The 7,927-nt window shown below is 38.6% G+C and overlaps 1 pseudogene; it reads left to right on the forward strand.

Annotated features, from left to right (window-relative positions):
* The first annotated feature begins 6,016 nt into the window (after positions 1-6,016).
* Positions 6,017-7,624, forward strand: LOC129692202 (elongation of very long chain fatty acids protein 1-like; annotated as a pseudogene).
* Positions 7,625-7,927: the final 303 nt, after the last annotated feature.

Here is a 7,927-nt window from a genome sequence, read left to right on the forward strand (position 1 = left end):
CAGAGCCAAACTTTGGGCAGAATGCAGGGAATCTTATGAAAGAAGGGGGATATAGAAAGACAAGGAGAGCAACAGAACCAAAAAATCTGGGCACAGGCGTCTTTTATGAGACTGATACTCCAACCAAGGACCATCATGGAGATAACCCTGCACAGATGTAGCCCATGGCAGCTCAGTGTCCAAGAGGTTTCTCCAATGATAGGAACAGGGACCGTTGTTGACATGAACTTACAGGCTGGTTCTTTATTCACCTGCACCTGAGAGGTGAGCAGCCTTACCAGTCCACAGAGGAAGAAGAAGCCACTCCTGATGAGACCTAATAGACTAGGGTCAGCTAGAAGGGGAGGAGGACCTCCCCTATCATTGGACTTGGGAAGGGGTATAGGAGAAGAAGAAGAAGGGTGGGATTGGGAAGAAATGGGGAGAGGGCTACAGCTGGGATACAAAGTGAATAAATTGTAATTAATAAAAATAAAATTAAAAATTAAAAAATCAACACCAAATTTTGGGACTGTTGAAAAACAGACATTCTTGAAAAAGAAGAAATGGTTATCTAATCACAAACATTGAATGTTTAGAAAAATTTTGTCCGCATGTATGTTTTTACTAGTTTTATGTCAACTCGACACAAGTTAAACCTTTTGACAGGAAGGAAACTCAATTAATAAAATGCCCTAAGATTGGGTTGTAAGCAAGCCATGTAGAGCATTTTCTTAATTAGTGACTGATGGGGAAGGGCTCCACCCATGCTGGGTGGTGACATTCCTGGTTTAGTGGTCCTGGGTTCTATAAAGAGCAGTCTGAGCAAGCAATGAGGAAAAAGCCAATACACAGCACCCTTCTGTGGCCTCTGCATCAGTTCCTGCCTCCAGATTCCGTCCCTATTTGAGTATGTTTCTTGGATTTCTTCAATGATGTACTATAATGTGGAAATGTAAGCCAAATAAATCTTTGCCTCCCATTTTTTTTTTTTTTTTTTTGTCATGGTGTTTCAAGTAGCAACAATCACCCAAACTAAGACAGCATATCATTGTCGAAGTCTTTAAGCCCAATATGTGGGCCATTGAGGTCCTGGATAGTCTAGCTTTATTACCCCTACTGGACTAAGCCTCAGGCAACAGCTTCCAGAGTTAGGGTCAGCTTGCTGAGACTCCTCCAGGCTAGGCCTCCACATCACTGCTCCACAGGTCTAGTGTCTTGGGTGTTTCATTTGCCCCTATGGCTGCACAGAGCTTTGCTCTAGTATGAAGTATTTGACATTGCCCTAATTTACCTTTCTAATTTAAAGAAGTACTCACTCAGCACTAGGAACTTTCTCTCTTCAGAATGCTAACTGACAAGCACGCAGATTAATTAATGCTTCATTGAATCATCAGTGTGTGTGTGTGTGTGTGTGTGTGTGTGTGTGTGTGTGTGTGTGTAGGGGGCTATATAAAATGTTCTTCCTTCCTTTCATTTTGCCATGTAGCCTCTGCTAAAGGAACTTACTAAAAAGGAATTGTGATTAATGAAATTTAGTCTTGCTAAGGTTGGTATCCCAACAAGCTATCACACCAACTGCATTAAGAACCCTAACATTTTTTTTATCACTTCCCCCTGGTGGGACTTCCCTACCAGGCCACAGTGGAGGAAGATGAACTCAGTCTTCATGTAAATAGATGAGTTGTGGTATCTAGGTAGGGGCTCCTCTATTCTGAAGAATAAGTGAGAGGGGATGTGGGAGAGAGGGTGGGACTGGGAGGAGGAGAGGAGGGAGGGGCCTATGACAAGATGTAAATTGAATTAATTAATAAAAAAGAAAGAGTGTCATTTAAAAAACAACAAAAGAAAAAGAACTTCAGGTATGAAACCTGGCACTAAATGATTTAATAGATTAGTAATTGTGTGGCACCTCAGAATTTGAACCTTACTTCTTTAGAATAACACATGTGTTCCATTTTTATTTCTTGTAATAAATCACTAAATTATTGGAGCATGGTTACTATATATTCTTGAAATATATGCTCTGACATTTTGTAGATAAAAAATAAAAACATTGTGCACATGTTTTAAAAGGTGTGCTATTTTAATCTCATTTCCTCAGAAGCATAATTCACCTTTGAAAATATGTTTTTCTTTATCATGTTCCTTGTGCTGATTCACTCTGTAATTCCTTTATTTTTTTTAGGCTGACACATCTTTTTTTTTTTTATTTTCTCATAATATTTCAAAGTCTGTTAACCTTTTAAACAATTTTTCTTTCACCATCATCATTATTATTTACAATTTATTTACTTTGTATCCCAGTTTTGTAGCTCCCTCCCTCATCTCCTCCCGGTCCCAGCTTCCCTCCCTCTTCCTCCCTAGTCCACTGATAACTGAAATCCTCTTCCTCTACTGTCTGACTCTAGCCTACCAGGTCCCATCAGGACTGTCTGGACCTTCTTCCTCTGTGGGCTGCTTAGGTTGCCTCACCAGGGAGAAGTGATCAAGGAACAGCCAACTGAGTTCATGTCAGAGAATGTCTCTTCTCCCCTTAGTAGGGCACCCACATGGAGACTGAGTTGCCTATAGATAGATACATCTATACCAGAAGCAGCAGAAGAGAGGGCACAGGACTGGATCCTACCATTGATTTCCTGTAAAAGATTCCAACCAGCAGGGATCAGAGCAGATGCAGAGACTCACAGCCAAACTTTGGACAGAGCACAGGAAGTCTTATGGAAAACAGAGGCTATAAAAGGACCCAAAGGTACAGGAGGCACACAAGGAGACCAACAAAGCCAAAAAAGTGTAGGGCCCAGGGGATATTGCAGAGACTGATAGATCAACCAAAGACCATACATAGAGAGGACCTAGACCCCCTGCTTAGATGTAGCCACTCTGTAATTCTTAAATATTAACTAGAATGTTTAAAATTGTCTAAAATAACACTTCATGTTATGCGACTTTATTATTTTATAATCAGCACCACCAGTGGGAAAGCGTTTGTATTTTCTAGTAGCTATTTTGTCATTGAAATTTGATGATTATATATACAATTATAAGTCAAACATGTCTGATTTGGTTAAAATATTTAAAAATCAGAGAATAAAAGTCATTTTACTATTTTTACAGTCAAAGATATTTACGTAAAATATACTTGCCCATGTTTATATTGTAACAATTGCCAACACAGAGTAGACATTTCAAAATGTCATGTGTTATTTAAAATAACACAGCATCCTAGCATTTAGAATTGGATGAGTGGATTCTACAGTAATATATGGGCTATTTCTCATCCAGCCTTAAAAGAAGAGGAGGTACCTAGTCTTATTACAACTTGAGGTCTGCCCTTTTCTGAAGAGAAATTATGGCTGGAATATATAAATAAATAAATAAAAATTGAATTAATATAAACATTATATATTTCTATTAAAAGAATAGATAATGGGCAAATTAAGGCATTATTCAAATATTCAGTAAACCAAGATTTTTAAAACCAAATAACAGGACAATACATTTCACACAGAAAATGAAGCTAAAAGTCTATGGAAAAAAATTATTTTTCATTAGAAGTTTATAGGTTTTCAAGAGTTGATAAATTATAGAAAGAAAACTGCTGATTTAGGAGTGATGTAAAGAACTAAAGTTAGGAATTTAAAAGTTTCTATGATTTTCACTTTAAAAAGTTTCTTAGTTTATTAAAAAGCCAAGTAAGCACTACAATACACATTCTTTAAAACAATAGTTATCTACATAAAATGTAAAATAATTATTCTACCTATTAAATTCTTCAGTTTGTTAGAATTTACCCAAAGGAATTCACAGCTCCCTTTCAATACTTTCATTCCAAAGTTCAATTAAAAATATTCTTTTTCTGGGCTATAATTGAGCAAACCAAAATTGTAGTTGTGAGAAACCAGAAATGTAATCCTTCTTTAGAAAACTGACATGACCTTGTATGTCAGGTTTCTCACGAGGGCAAAGGGGCAATGATTCATGTAGAAATTATTCTTTTACAGCCCCTGAGCTCTTAGAATAGAACTCCAAGCATTTTATAGAAGGAGGCAAATATGTGCCTCCTGGAAACCAGAGTGAAATGATATGCTTAAGATGCTTTTGGCCAGGGCGTGAATGGCGCACATCTTTAATATCAGCACTCCGGAGGCAGACGCAGGCTAAGCTCTGTGAGTTCGAGGCCGGCCAGGACTAAACACAGAGAAACCCTGTCTTGAGAAACCTAAAAGAGAAGTAGGAGGAGGAGGAGGAGGAGGAGGAGCAAAAGGAGCAGAAGAAGGAGGAGAAGCAGAAAGAGGAGGAAGCAGAAGAAGGAGGTGCAGAAGGAAGAGGAGTAGAAGGAGCAGGAGCAGAAGGAGGAGGAAGAGGAGGATCAGGCGAGGAAGAAAAGGAAGGAGAGGTGGTTTGCTGTTAAGAACACAGTTGGTGTGCTTTTATGGTGGTTAATTCTGTTTTCCTTTTGCCTTTTTAATTAAATTGAGAAGAACCTAATAATTCCTAAATACTACTTGTGTTAGTCTCTGCTTCTAGTCCCAGAGATGGCTGAGATGGATTAAGAAGTGATCTTGCTAGTCTCGGATTCTTATTCATATATCTGTCTCACTATCACATTCCTATTCTTCCTTATTTCTTGTTTCTTTGTGTTGTCTTGCGCTCACTTTCTCTTTTTCACATACTCCACTTCCTGCCTGCGAGGACTAGTTCCTCTGCTTTGTTGTGTCATTTAAACTGCAATGGACTGAAGCCATGAGCTGAAATAAACATTACTCCATGAAAGAGAAATGGAAAGAATAAGAGCAAGAGCATCCTAGCAAATTCTTAGGCCTTCACTGAACTCTCGTAGTTGAGTATGGTGGTTGACAACCTTGGCATACAGAAGAAAGTGCAAATTTCTTTTGTATCTACTAAATATTGAAATTGATTCTTTTCTATAATCAGAAGTGCTTACCTCAAAAAAGTTTATCAAAGACTGAAAAGAAAATGGATGCCTTAATAGTTATACACTTATCATATTGATATTCTTTAATGCTTTAGAATTTGAATCTCAGAACATAGTGACACAAGCACACATAGTGACACAAACATACATACATAAGTATATATTTAAACATATATACTTATGTTTACATATATAGACTTTTATATATATGTATACATATATATGTAAATGTATATACTTTATATATAGATAAAACAGGTAACAGAATAAAATGTGTATTACATTTGCATCTACATGAGCACAGAGCCTAACTAAAGTCATTAGCGGTCTTAGGTATTCATTCTGCAAAGAGGAGCATTGGTTTATAACTGTATCTCTATATATGTAGTGTTTAGAAGTAAAATATATACAATGGTTGATAAACAGTCTAATGTTAAATTAGTAGGGGGGATAAGAAAAAAAATCATTTCAAAAGTATACACCTAAAAACATTTAATATAACTGAGTTATATCAAAATTTTGCATTTTAAGTTCTTCAGATAGTTGTTGAGCAAAATCTGCATTGGTAGAATAGTAAATATTTCAGAATATTAAAAAATATTAAATGCTATGCTATAGTTAGTAGAAATTGTATGAAATATTTTAAAAAATAAAAAAGTAAAACCTATTTTCTTAAAGAGGTTACAAGACTCTAAAGGTAAAACTTACTGTGCTTTTATAGGTAATGTATGAAACTATCACATTATACTAATGCCACAGCATTTGTCAATATAACAATAATAATATAGATTATTATTTTAAAATTTAAAAGTAAAATGTGATGTGCATGCCTAACCAACCAGGGACAAAAGGACAAAAATCCTGGAACTGGACTCTCTGTGCTGACCGTCTTCCACCCTATCTCAGTCTTTAGAAAAGAAATGAACATTTTAAAATATTTTTGAGAATTTTGCTATGATGTGTAGGTCAAGGCTGTTAAATATTTTGAAAATATGAGTGTCTCTCAAAGATAAGTACATTACAAACATACTATTTAACACCTCTTAAGTATCAATCCTGTGGAGAGCTCTTAAACTGACACTTTGTTCATGAAGACGTATGACCGGCTCTGTCATGGAGGAACAAAAACGTCCTACATTTACATATACAACACAATTAAAATGGTACAACACAACCGGAGACACCGTGAAAGGGATAGCAAAAGCACCACTATTGTTACATTTTGTTGTAATTTTGCTAAAGCACACATTATCCGGTGAATAAAGATTTATAAATGTGAATATCTGGACTAGAACAAAGTGCACTCATCTATACAGAACATCTTGTAAAATCCATTAAAGCTACATAATTACAGGCAGAAAACATCAGAGTTATAATATGATGTGAGATATCGGAATTAAAGACGTTAGGTAACCAATCATTACTATTATTATTACTAGTGATACTGTATTACAATGCTAATTATGTATAATTAGTATGTAACATAATACTATCGTATTAGAAGCCTATCATAAATATACGAAGAACTACAATGAGAAAAAGAACTATAATAAATAGAGAGAACACCGGAACACTAATTCTATCTCAGTAGTCTCTCTTACCACGGATTAATTTAAAGATGCGGGAGGGAGGGTGGGATTGGAAGAGAATGAGGGAGGGAGCTACAGCTGGGATACAAAGTGAATAAACTGTATTTAATATAAAAAATAAAAATTTAATTAAAAGTCCCCCGAGTTTTCGAAGTGGCCAACAAGCGGCCCTGGTGACTTCTCTCCAGCCCTTGTCCCTCCATCGCTGCCTGCTTGGCTCCCACTGAGTCCTTAACCAGGAAGAAGGCTGTTGTGAACGTGTATCAGGACCTGATGAAGCATGCAGATCCCCGGATTCAGAACTACCCTCTGGTGGGGTTCCCCTGGTTATTAACATCCATCCTCCTGAGTTATGTGCACTTCGTCCTATCACTCCAGCCTCGGATCATGGCTAACCGGAAGACCTTCCGACTCCGTGGCCTCGTGGTTGTCTTCAGTGTCTCACTGGTGACCCTCTCCCTCTGCACTGTCTATACAATCCTGATGTCTGGTTGGCTGAGCACCTACACCTGACCCTGTAATCCTGTAGGCTTTTCCAGAAGCCCTGAGGCACTTCGGATGGTTAGAGTGGCCTGGCTCTTCATGCTTTCCAAGGTCACTGAGCTGATGGACGCAGTGATATTTATTCTCTGGAAGAAAGATGGGCAGGTGACCTTCCTACGTGTCTTCCATCACTCAGTGCTTCCCTGGAGTTGGTGGTGGGGGATAAAGATTGCTCCAGGAGGAATGGGCTCTTTCCATGCCATGATAAATTCCTCTGTCCATGTTGTCGTGTACCTGTACTATGGATTGTTTGCCTTTGCTCCTGTGGCTCAGCCCTACCTTTGGTGGAAAAACAAAACAAAACAAAACAAAACAAAAAAAAAAAAAAAAAAAAACAAAAACATATGACAGCCATTCAATTGATCCAGTTTGTCCTGGTCTCACAGCATAGCAGCTGCATGCGCAGCTCCAACTACTAGCACCCCCTCATTATCCATCTCCTCTGATGTACAGTAACATCTTCTTCGTGCTTTTCTCCAATTTCTGGTATCACTCCTACACCAAGGGAAAGCAGCTGCCCCGTGCAGTACAGCGAAATGGAGCTCCAGCTCCCACCAAGGTTAAGGCCAACTGAGAAGCATGGTCCTATTGCCCACCTAAGTGCCTCAGGACTGCACCTTGGGCAGCATCCACCAGTGTACTCTCCGCCTGCGACCAGGGCTCTTGTGGTCAGGACTGAGTAGGAGGACTGGCTCTCCCCTCCCCACAGCTGGTCTACAGGGACCACTGCTCCCATTCCTTCTCCCAGCCAGCTCCAGAGATGTGGCCACACTGCTGTCTGCCACCAGAACTGGAGGCTGAAAGGACTGGACACTTCTCCCTTCCTGCCTTAAACTTGGGAGAGGAACACTCAGGGCTGGCCCACACCAACGTCTTG

This window comes from Psammomys obesus, unplaced genomic scaffold (genome assembly GCF_907164565.1).
Source record: "Psammomys obesus unplaced genomic scaffold, mPsaObe1.curated_primary_1811, whole genome shotgun sequence".
Taxonomy (NCBI): Eukaryota; Metazoa; Chordata; class Mammalia; order Rodentia; family Muridae; genus Psammomys; species Psammomys obesus.